This window comes from Heloderma suspectum, chromosome 6, assembly GCF_057233095.1.
Source record: "Heloderma suspectum isolate Gila_16-S chromosome 6, 16-S_ref, whole genome shotgun sequence".
NCBI classification, from domain to species: domain Eukaryota; kingdom Metazoa; phylum Chordata; class Lepidosauria; order Squamata; family Helodermatidae; genus Heloderma; species Heloderma suspectum.
Window position 1 is genome coordinate 74,534,022 of NC_139463.1, and position 12,916 is coordinate 74,546,937.

The following is a 12,916-nucleotide window of genomic DNA, read 5'->3' on the forward strand; positions in this document are numbered from 1 at the left end:
ATAGTTCTACGTAGACCCATTGAAATCAATAGGAATGAAGTTCATCATGACTAATTTTAATTCCCATTGATTTCAGTGGGTTTGCTCCTGCTCTTAAGTATGACTAAGTCTTGATCCAACCCAGTGTTTGTATACGTTCTAAAAAATAAATAATAGAATTACTTCCTGGAGGAGATGGTGGTGCAGGTACCTACTATTTCAAACCATTTGGTGCTCCTTCCATCCTCAATCATCCTAACCAGACCTAGGTTTCCCAGTCTTATACCGCACAATACTATGTGTGTTTTGTTCAGTCGTTCAGTCGTGTCCGACTCTTCGTGACCCCATGGACCATAGCACGCCAGGCCTTCCTGTCCTGCGCTCTCTCCCGGAACTATGTGTGTTTACTATTATTTATTTCGCTGATAGTCCACCTTCCCTCAGGAAATTCAAGGCAGCATTAGCTTTAAAGTTTGTTTCTGTGTCTTTAACCTGTATGGCAGGAAAGGATTTGGCTAGTGTGGGTTTATCTATAGCATTATGAAGAGCAAGTTCCTTAGGTCTTTACATTTATTTCCAATTATAATGACTATATGCCCAGCATTGCCTTTATTTTTTGCACTTATGACACCAGAACAAAATTGTTAGAAGTTACCATTTCATGGAGGCATCAGAAATGATAGCTTAACTTTTCATTTATTCCAAGGCAAAGTTTCTAGACCTCATGGCCGTGGAGAAAAGCTTAGAAATTGTTACAGATTTGGGCCTTTGCTGAGTGTTCTTAGTCTATAGTTCCAGTACTTAGGAAGCCTTTGGCTGCCATTTAAGTACCCATAGCTGATCAATACACTTCAAAAAAAGGTGTACGCTAAAAATTCTTTTAGGAGGATTAAATTTTAGTTTTGTACTAACAAATTAGTAAAGGAAAATCTTTTTCATCCATTTTTCATTTTTATTAGAAATATGTTCATAACATCACATCAAAATATAACTTGCATAAAATAACATTAAAACATTTCTTGTTATTAAACAGAGCTTTGCTAAAGAACCTTAGATCGTAATAGCTTAACAGAAAATAGTATTTCCTAAACATTTCTTGTTCTTGGACTTTTAGTCCTAATACCTTAAAAAGGAGAGATAGCATTCCAAGTTCCTCCATTCAATACTGAATAGGCTATTCAGCTGACAGGTACACAGGCCTGGTGAGCTTCTAATGAGAAGCCCCCGCATTCTAAAATAATACATATTTATACATTAGTTGTGTATAAATTACCTCATAACTAATATTATCTACTGTCCCATAAATTAAGAGCTCACCGTCTTAATTATTTCATTGTTATGAAATATTCTTTAAAAATTAGAATATAAAAGGCTAAAATGTACACCTTACAGGCTAGATAAAATCAATTTTGAATTATATCTTTGAGAAGATAACTTGTTACTCAAAATTCGCCAATTAAACTTTAGTCTATAAAGGGGCAATCCTATGCATGTTTAGACAGGGGGGGAAAGCCTACAACTCCCAGTATGCCCCACCCCCTTTCCCCCCAAAAGCAATTAAGGGTGGAATCCTATGCATGTTTAGATGGAAAAAGTCCTATAACCCCCACCCCTGGGTAGCATGGCTGGCTGGGGAATGCTGGGAGTTGTAGGCCTTTTTTTCTGTCTAAACATGCATAGAACTGTGCCTTAAATTTTTTTAGATATCTAAATATCAAGCTTTTTGATGTGTATACCTTACACAATATTTTTTTGCTCTTTAATTGATAAGCAAAAACTTTAAGTACACATTTGACCTGGAATAATACAGTTTCACAGCTGTTCATTATTCAAATAACTTTTTGGCCCAAGTGATAGGACTTTAACTCAATATTTTCTCTTTGGATACCATCCAGATCAATTTGACCATTATTTTTTATGCCAGTCACCCAGAATTAATTGTGAACCTGTATTTTCTCTTTAACACTTTTTACTTATTTACATTTTCTAATTCTTAATTATTCATCATTAATATTTAGCATTTGCATGTCATAATAAAACATATTGTTTTAAGACAGGTGGATTCACATTTTTTCAATAGTCTTCCCTGCAGGTCCAATAAAACAAAATCAGCTATTTCCTAAAATCTAGGTCAAAATATATAGGCAACATCTGTTAAAATCTCAGTGGGTCTTTGGGCGGGGTCTTCTTCTCCCAAAGCTATGGCTTCCTTTCCCGCATGTGTTTTATGCAGGCACATCCTTCTCTTGTCTTCAGTTCCAGTTTCTAACTGCTTTGTAGAATGCTGCTAAAAACAAACTGAAGATGTGGGAGCACTTGGGCGGTGTACAGACATTCCCACCCCCAACAACCCCAGTAATGAGGGTGCACCTGCAATCCTTTGGCAGTAAGGGATATTCTTTCATGCTTTCTGTATGTATATGTATAAATAAATAATATTCCCCTACTGTCAAAGGATTGCAGGTGCTGTTTCTCAGCACTCAGAGATGGGTTTGAAATTACTAGTTAAATCTGTACCTCCACTCCCACCTCACTAGCATTTTCATAGCCACAGCTGGTAGGATTAGTATATGTAAAGTGCTTGTGTGATGGTTATAGGTACCTATTATTAATGCTTGTTCACATAAAAAGGAAAGTCGATGGATTTCCCCCACCCAATAATGGATTCCCAGCACCGAGAATAAAGGTCTACTCTGCCTACCCCCTGACAACAGGGCAAGAACCCCCAGGCCTTTTTCTCTGAAAATAAGTATTGTAATACTAGCTACTGTGCTGTTGACAGCAGCCTGTCTCCTTGGGCCATAACTTGTGCTATGGGCAGGCCCAAGGCAAATGGGGGTGAGAGGACATACTGCTCCATCAGGAAAGAAGCTGTTCTGCTCTGTCAGCTGGCCTGGCCGTACCAGTAGGCAGTGTGAGGTGGTCACCTCAGGCTGCAGATGCTCAGTAGTGTGGGGAGGCTAACGGTGGCAGTCCCCTGGCCATTCCCCTCTGTTGGAGGGTAGAACTGTGTTCCAGGTAGCCTGCCCTGCACCCCTTAAGCTAGCCTGCTGTCTTCAGGTGATGTGGAGGATGCTGTCCCATCACCAGGGTTGAAGTAAGCATCAACTGCCAGTTCTGTAAGTGCAATGGAAGGGGTGTCATCTTGTCCCTTGCCTCAGGCAGAAAAAAAGTCTTGGGCCAGCCCTGTCTGTCATGACCGGTCTTATAATGAGCTCACTGGATCAGAACAATTGTTTCTGATATATAGCATCCGGCCCCCCTTCTGCTCTGCTGTGAATTTAACAGGTCAAACGTGACCCTTCCACTGCTGGTCAAATTATTCCCCCTCGATTCATTTTAACAGTATAGATCTTTGCCCTCACTTAAAAAACAAGGCACTCAGAATGGAGTGAAAAGAACAAACAATTTCATGTGCTCTGTAAGCACAATGAACCAACCAGCAACTGCTCCTTAGACCAGATGTTTTGTACAGTGTCAGCAGGCTTGAAACAAATCAGGAAATAAGGCCATGGGACTTCATAAGAAGGGCGGGAGAAGTTGGCGCAGAGCCAGACAACAGACAATGGCAGTGGGCTTGAATTTTGAGACTAGTTCCAGAGAATTAAATGGATTCCACTGGAATTAATGGTTCACAGAACACTGGAAGGGTCTCATACAGTTCTCCTTTTTGCTTAGTAACTAAGCCTTCCCCAACCTGGTGCCCTCCAGATGTTTTGGACTACAACTCCCAAAATTCCTGACTATTGGTCATGCTAGCTGGAGGTGATGGGAGTTGAAGTCCAAAACATCTGGAGAGCACCAGGTTGAGGAAGCCTGAACTAAGTTCAGTGGTGGGATACAGATGACATTTACGACTCATGTCTACATATCTCCAACACTTAGGGTGGAATCCTATGCATGTTTAGATTCAAAATGGTCCTACAGCTCCCAGCATTCCCCATGGCTGGCTAGGGAATGCTGGGAGTTGTAGGACTTTTTTCTGTCTAAACTTGCATAGGATAGTGTCTTTAACAGATGAAGATAGGAACACACATATAAACACCCTGTGGAGAAAGCCACTTCACCCATCTTATGGTGAGGACCAGACTGGAACATGCTTCTTTGACTTACTTACAGGCAGCTGCACCCACTAGGTCTGGATGAGGGAGAAGACCAAATCTGCGGTATATTACTTGATAGGAGGGAAGGTTCTATTAGCAAACTCTTGCCTGACTACATCCAAGGGAGAATCCATCCAGAGTTCCCTTTACCTCTCCCTCCCATCCAATCTGGCATGCAGGTGGGACTGGTCCGTGGGCTGTGCAAAGTGTCCAGTCAACTCCAGTTCCAATTCAAAAAGTTTCCTAACATTCAAGGAAGTGACAGAGTGGGAGCATACAAATCAGAAAATAAAAGTTCTAAATAACTCCTCATCATATTCAATGAAAGCTAAAATTCACAGGCAACCCCAACCAGATTTTATCTCTCTTGAGTCAGGAGGGAAAAAAAGTTAACGGAGGGGGGCACCCTCCAATCAGGAGTGGTGAAGAGAATGTAACAGAACCTACATGTAGGCACTGTGATCCACTATTAACACATTTTCTATCCATGGAAATTAGAATTAAAAGGTGATAACTGAGAGGATGCCATCTCATCCGTTGCTGTTAGCCAGAACTTGTATATTTTGATGGATGCTTAGTATGTGACAGGAGTTTGGACTACTGTAATGAGTTCTACATTGGGCTACCTTTGAAAACTGTTCAGAAACTTCAGCTGCTCCAGAATGCTGAGGCCAGACTGTTGACCAGAGCTGGTTACAGGGAGCACGTGACTCCCTTGTTACAGCAGCTTCACTGGCTACCCATCTGTTTCTGGGCAGAATTCGAACTGCTGGTTATGACCTATAAAGCCCTATATGTCTTGGGACCAGGCTACCTGAAAGACCACCACCTCCCATATGAGCCTGCCCAGGCCTTAAGATCTTCTGGAGAGGCCCTTGTTTTGAGACCACAGCCATCGGAGACGTGTTTAGTGGCAATGTGAGAGAGGGCCTTTTTGGTGGGTGCTCCCAGGCTGTGGAACTCCCTCCTAAGGGAGGCTAGGTTTGGTCCCTCTCTGCTATTCTTCCAATGACAGGCAAAGACCACTTTATTTAAGAAGGCCTTTGGCCTGTAAGTGGGTCTGTGGGTTGGGTGCTGTTTTTATTCTGTAATTGTTATGTATTATTGTATTTTAATGTTTGTATTGTTTTAATCTATTTTAAATTGTTTTAAGCCACCCTGAGTGCCAGTTTTGGTAGAAAGGTAGGGTACAAAACAAATAAGTAAACACAACATTATCCATAGTTCAAAAATATACATCAGTAGCTGCAGGGTAGGATATGGCAGACTGTGTAATACATGGTGATTTCTTCTTCATGTGCATGAATTTAGATGCATGCACACTAGAGACCTGATGTGTGTGTGTGTGTGTGTGTGTATGAAATGTGTGTATGAAATTTGTATCCTCCCTTTCCACCAAATGATGGTCAAAGCTATCTTTTCCGCACAGAGATTGAATTGTGAGGATTTAATTGTCAGGGCCTTGAGTTGACCCTGAAGTTTTTTGTTTTTTTTAAATTAACTTGCTGTCCAAGGCACACTGCCCTCACAAGATGGCTTACAAGATTATAAAGCACATGAAAATACAATTACTGGCATCCTGGCGATCTTCTCAGAGGTCAGCTGTTGGGAACTGCAGATCTTCATCATGGCAGAGCCCAGGAAGCCCAGGGGGGATAACAATAACAATTGTTCCCTCATAGACCTGCTGCTGTAATAGTTTCTGGTGGCTGACAGTTGTTCTGGCCCCCCCAGCAAGTCCAGATTCAATGGCCCGAAGACATTGTAGACATCTTCTGAGAGGCTGTCTGGTGGTTCTGCTGTCCTCTGCCACACAGTGATTGGGAAACTCAGGGGGATGGTAGCAAAATAAACAATCCTTTCCCTCCTGCCACCAGTGTGATACTTCAGTAGCCGCCTGCTGCTGGGTGGCCATGTGTCCTCTTTGGAGGACAGTCCTCTACTTGAAGGGCTCCCAGAGGACAGTCCTCTGTTTGAAGGGCTGTCCTGTCCAGTTCCGGTTTAAAGATAAAGAGCCATCATAAGAACTGTTGCCCATCAATGGTGAGCACCTGGACAGCAGAGTAAACAGGCAGGCACACAGGTCACCCAGTCTCACAGCCTTTCTACGCAGACTTTTATTGCATACTTGTGATTGGTCACTCATGGAAGTTTGTGGGTCCTTCACATGTCAACCTCCAGGACATTTCCCGTGGGTTTTTTTTTTTACTTTTATCCCATTTTTTCAATGATCGGAGATAATGCAGTACTTAAATGTGAATCTGCTTTAATGGCTGTGTGAAATTGCACAGTTCCACTATAACCACAGCACCATGAGGTAAATATAGGGTGGCTCCATATGATAAGCTACTCCATCATAGAAGAAGGGAAGATACTCTGTGCTAGTCTCCCCCACCCCCCACTCCTCTGCCGAAGCTACCTTGTAGGGTTGTTCTTTAATGGAGACATGTATGCTGCTCTGAGCTCTTTGGAAGAACAGCAGGATAAACATGTAATATGGAGTTGCATATTCTGGGTGGTCCTCTCTAACTGGGTAAATTGGGGTGCCCTCTCTGCTACCTCAGCAGAGTCAGCAGGATGAGGACAAAAAGAAAAACCATAGCAAATTCTGGCAAATCATCCCCCTTCTCAGCATTTTCTCCCCAGTTCCTAGACCGAGCAGAGAAAGGCAGCAAATTCTGAGGAGGGGGCAACGAGGCTGCAGAGAGCTTGCCGAGAAAGACAGCCCTGAAAAAAATGTATTGGCCCGTGTAAGGAGCCGATCATAATCCCACAAAGAATCCGGAAGCAGAAGCCACGGTAAATTGCAGGATAAAAAGCCTGGTGTGGTGAAGCCCTCAGTCTTCCACTTGATAGGGAGATGTTTCTATTCAAATTATCATTATTTCTAAATGTGTATCTGTACATATAAATTTATTGTCGCCCTGCTTATTTAACTTATATGCAGAGTACATCATGAGAAATGCCGGGTTGGATGAATCACAGGTCGGGATTAAGATTGCCGGGAGAATTATCAACAACCTCAGATACGCAGACGATACCACCCTAATGGCAGAAAGCGAAGAAGATCTAAAGAGCCTTTGTTGAGGATGAAAGTGGAGAGTGCAAAAGCTGGTTTGGAACTCAACATTAAAAAAATGAAGATCATGGCATCTGGCCCCATCACTTCCTGGCATATAGAAGGGGAAGAAATGGAAGCAGTGACAGATTTTATTTTCTTGGGCTCCAAGATCACCGCAGATGGTGACTGTAGCCATGAAATTAAAAGACGCTTGCTCTTTGGGAAGAAAGCTATGGCAAACCTAGACAGCAAACCTAGACAACCTATGCCTAGACAGCATAGTAAGAAGCAGAGACATCACCTTGCCGACAAATGTCCGCATAATCAAAGCTATGGTTTTCCCAGTAGTAATGTATGGCTGTGAGAGCTGGACTATAAGGAAGGCTGAGCGCTGAAGAATTGATGCTTTTGAACTGTGGTGCTGGAGAAGACTCTTACGAGTCCCCTGGACTGCAAGGAGGTCAAATCAGTCAATCCTAAAGGAAATCAACCCTGACTGCTCATTGGAAGGACAGATAGTGAAGCTGAAGCTCAAATATTTTGGCCACCTAATGCGAAGAGAAAACTCCCTGGAAAAGACCCTGATGCTGGGAAAGATTGAAGGCAAAAGGAGAAGGGGACGGCAGAGGATGAGATGGCTAGATAGCATCACCGATGCAGTGAATATGAACCTGAGCACACTCCCGGAGAGAGCGGAGGTCAGGAAGGCCTGGCGTGCTATGGTCCATGGGGTCATGAAGAGTCGGACACAACTTAATGACTGAACAACAACAACAACATATAAATTAGCATATGCGGATTGCTTTTCTCTTTTGTCCTCTTCTGTAGTAATGCATTTCCCCTTTTTTGGCAATTCACAAGAGGCCACCCTACTGGCTGGTGTCCTTTGGCAATTGATGTAATGGCTGCTGCTAGATAACATTTTGAGGAGGGTGGAGGAGCCTGACAAAGGTGGTTTTCTCAGCAGAGTTGGTGGTGGCCCTGCATTCCTTCACTCCTGCTGCTGCAGCCTGAATGATAACTCTAGGAATTCACAGTAACAAAATCATAGGCATCCTGGAAAAGCAAAAAATAAAAATAAATCAATAGGAGCAAAACAGAGGCAACGATAGATTTACCCAGGAGAGGGACCAGGAAATAAGGACTGACTGTCCCTGGTAATTAGGGACAGTTGGAGCATATGTTTTGTGTTTTTGGAGCTTTGTATTTTATTGTATTTTAAAACTGTACAACACCCAGAGAACTTGATTTATGGGCATCTTAGAAATCTATAATAATATTGTAAGCCTGTCTGTCTGTCTGTCAGCACCATAGCACCAAGACTGTAAAACCTAGACACCTGAAACTTGGCATGCATAGTAAGAGGTGTGCACCTCAGCATTACTTTGTTTTTAAATCCATTAATTAATGTTAATGAATTTAAATGTGTCTGTGCATTTGAAGCCTGAAGTACAACCTCAGTCACTAGGAGGCAGACTTCACTAACCAATCCATAGCGCAGCAGTCTACACAATTTGAAGCCAGGGGGAAGTAGTTTGAGGGACAGAGTTAAACATCTGCTCCCTCCCCTGTAGAGCATGCCCCCTCAGGCCAATGGAGCAGACAGACCCCTCAAGGTGCACCGTGGCAGGGGCTGTCTCTAGGGGTGCCAGTGGGCATGTCTTCACTCAGATGGGGCAGGTACAATGTACCCAACTCCGATAGCTCTGTAAGTTTGCTTGAAGGCTTTGCTGTATCAAGCGAAGGGCTATTTTAACCCATGTGAAGCCAGGTCTGTTCACTAGTATGTTAATAAAATAAAATAAATAGGAGAGCCCAGTTTCAGGGTGTGGGGTGCATGCATGAGTTTTGATGCTGAGACCCATAGAATAGCTCCCATAGAAAATCATGGAATACCTGAAAGTAAACATGTCATAGAAGTAAAAACAAACGAACCCTAACACATAAATGCAAAGTGGTCCCAAAGAATTGATGGAGTCCCATGCAGTTTCCCCCTTTTGTCAGATCTCAATGAAATGCCACTGTGGATTTGACTCATGACTCAGGAGCTCCCAGACACTCTCAGACATGGCTAGGAGCAAACAAAGCATTCTTTGAAGCACCTGAAAGGCTGTGATACATTCCCTGGGGGTGGGTGGGGTGAGCAGTGAGACACTTCTAATTTTAAAACAATTGTATTTTGATTATTTTTCTTTTAAAAAACCATACCAGGGTATACAGGCAATGCAATGCAAATTAGATATAAAAGTAGACTCAGTGGCGGATATGCAGATGAGAAAGCACTTTTTATTTTTAGCTGGATTGGGTGACAGCTTAGCTGTTAGATCCTCTCACAACCCAGGCAACAACAGGAAATGGGTTGAAAAGTACAGTCTATCTATTCCTGAGCTGTGTGTGCATGTGTGTGTGTTGGATGTCCTTGTGGATTGCTGCCAATCAGGGCTGGCACAATGCATTTCACTGCCTGAGATGAAGGACAAGATGACGCCCCTGTCCCTTTCTGCCTACAGAAGCCAACTGGACTGGCAGTTGAAACGTATCTCAACAGTGGCAATGGGATAGTGTCCTGAAGCAGCAGGCTAGTTTAAGGGCCCTAGGATAGGTTGTATAGCTTACACATCTCTGTCCTCAAACACATGGGAACAGCTGGGGAATTCAGTAGGAACTCCCACATCATCTGCAGCCTGAGGTAATTGCCTCACTCTGCCTAATAGTAGGGCCAGCCCTGCCAACAAAAGTACACATACAGATTTCCTAGGCTGCAATCCCGTACTTGCTTATCTGGGAGTAAGCCCTGCATTGAATCCAGTGGGGCTTGCTTCTGAGTAAACCATGCATAGGATTGCACTGTCAGTTAAAAACTCATGGTTTGTATGTGTGCGCAACAAACCTAAAACACAATATATGACATTTTAGTTACCATGACTCCCACAGTGGTTAAAGGCAGAACCATTGCAGAGAGGCCTGTGTATTCTACGTTACAGTGCAATCCTATGGGGATAGGTGGCCGCCTCCAAACTCGGAGGCGACCGCCTATGCAATGCAGGGCAGGAGAAGCACGGAGGGGATTTCGGCTGTCTAGCTGCGGGAAGGTGGCGCGGCGGAGGAGGCTGCCAGACAACACATATGTGTTGTACCAGCATTTCCGCCTTCCCTGCCCCGGAACACCCCCCTGGAACGCCCTGTTTTGGCGGCTCTGCGCTCCTCTTCTGAGCACGAAGCATGGGGCCGTTCTGCGCTGCCTTGCAGGGGAAATGGGGGGAGGTCGGTTCTCCAGGAACTGGCCTTGGAGCTCTCTGAGGTCAGTTCCCGGAAAACCGCATATCCTATGGCTGTCTAGCCGCTGACTAGCAGCAATAGGATTGCTCCCTCTGAGATCTCTTTCTTTATTTAAAATATCTTTACCCCACCTTTTATCCTGTGTTCTTAAGATGGCTGGTAATGTAATAGTTTAATGGTACAATTCTGTGCATGTCTACTCAGATAAGTCCTGCTGAGTTCAATGGGCTTACTCCTGGGTAACTGTGTATGAGGCTGCAATCCTATGCTTGCTTATATGGAGGTAAAACTTGAATTGACTGGGACTTACTTCTCAGTAGATGTGTCTAGGATTGTTCTGTAAGCCAAACAAATAATAATAAAATAATGTTGCAACCCTACACACATCTATTCAGACATAAGCTTTACTGCCTCCAATGGGACTTACTCCCAGTTAAATGCATATAGGATTATAGCAGCCTTCCCCAATGTGTTGCACTCCAGATGGTTTGGACTACAGCTCCCATAATCCCAGCCAGCATGGCCAATGGTCAGGGATAATGGGAACTGTAGACCAAAACATCTGGAGGGCACAAGGTTGGAGAAAGCTGGATTACAGCCTAAACCAGGGGAGGGCAACTTGTGGTCTTCCACATTGTTGGCCTAGAACTCCTGTCATTCCTCACCATTGCCTATGCTGGGTAGGGCTGATAGGAGTTGTAGGCCAGAACATCTGCAGGGTCATAGGTTTCCCACCCCTGGCCTAAACCAATTAAAAACAGGACAGAACAAAACTGGAAACAGAAATTTCATTGATTGATTGATTGATTGATTGATCATCAAGATTTATTACCTACCTATGTCTAAAAAAAAATCCAAGACACTTTAGAGATTATATTAAAATACATAATTAGTCATAAAACAAGGGAATATAAATACACCAAAGGGTGGTCTGTTGGGAGCCCTTCCCACTCTCCTTTGGCAGAATGAAACCAAGAAGAAAGCACGTGCTATGACAGCTATGTCAGCTGTGACAGCCATTAAAACCAAGTATTGAAATAAACTGAACTTAAAACCAGACCTAATAATAATTTTTTAGTGAGAGCAAAAAGGGGGTTTGTACCATTAATAAATATTTTTTAAAATATTGTTTATTTCATCTTTATCTCATCCTTTTTAATTTGTGTGTGTTTTATGATGTACATAATATATTTGTACAGTAGTACATGTATATAATTTATAAATAAATATACATATATTGGGGGTGCATGCTCAAAAACGTTTTACTGATAGGAGTGCATGATCAAAAAAGTTTGGAGACCACTGAACTAGACAAGAAGTGAAATACATGAATGCATTTGATGTAGCTGTTTTTAAAAACGTAAATCACCATTACGGAGAGGGACATCAGGACCATGGTACGCAGGAAAGGGGTTTTTTTTAATCTTTCCTCCTGGGCCTCATTACTGAGAAGAATCCCACCACCACCACTGCTGCTATTCCCCAAAAAGGAAGTTTCCATTAGTGCCAGGAGAAGCTTCTCTCCTGGGGTGCCTTTAGTGTTCACGTTTGCACATTTATAAGGTGTTATGATAGCCATCTTCAAATATTTGATGGGCTGTCACATAGATGGAGCCAATATGTATTCTGTGGCTTCAGAGCAGCTTTCCCGAGCCTGGTACCCTCCAGATGTCTTCTGTCTGAGGTTGGTGGGAGTTGTAGTTGGACACATCCAAGTTGGGAAGGCTGATCCAGAGGGTAGGATCATTGGGTTTAAATGATAAGAAAAAGGATTTAGACCAGGGATGGGGAACTTTTTTTCTGCCGAGAACCACAGGCTGGTAATGGACAGGGCTGAAGCCAGCAGTGGGCAGGGCCAGAGCCAAAAGTGGGTGGAGCCATCTCTGTTCTCTCTTTCCTTCTGCCAGCCTTTCTCTCTTTCTTTCTGCTAACCCTTTCTCTCCACTTCCCCCCACCCTCCTTCCCATCCAGCAGGCTGCTGCAGGAGGGACAGAATGCACTTGCTAGAGGTCTGAATTGATTGTGTGCAGAGGGATTCTGAAATTAGGCCAAGGGCTGCATGAAATGAAGCTGAAGGCCACATGTGGCCCTATGGCTACAGGTTGGCCACCCTTGATTTAGAGTAAACATTAGGCAGAACTTCCTGACTGTACAAGCTGTTTGACAGTGGAACAGGCTGCTTCAGAAGGTGGTGAACTCCACTTTGCTAGAAGTTTTTAAACTGAGCCTGGATGACCACCTATCAGGGGTGTTATATTAGTAGATTTCCAGCATTGGCAGGGGGTTAGACTACATGACTTTTGAGGGACTCTCATGATGATGATGGAAGTATGATTCTATGTGCAGGTACAATGGATGGATCCTCCTCCACCCCAGAGATTTACAGCACAATCCTATGCATAGTTTCTGAGAAGCCAGTCCTACTGAATTCAATGGGTTTTACTCCCAGGTAAGTACTTGTAGAAGTGGTAGGTGATCTGGTACCCTCCAGATG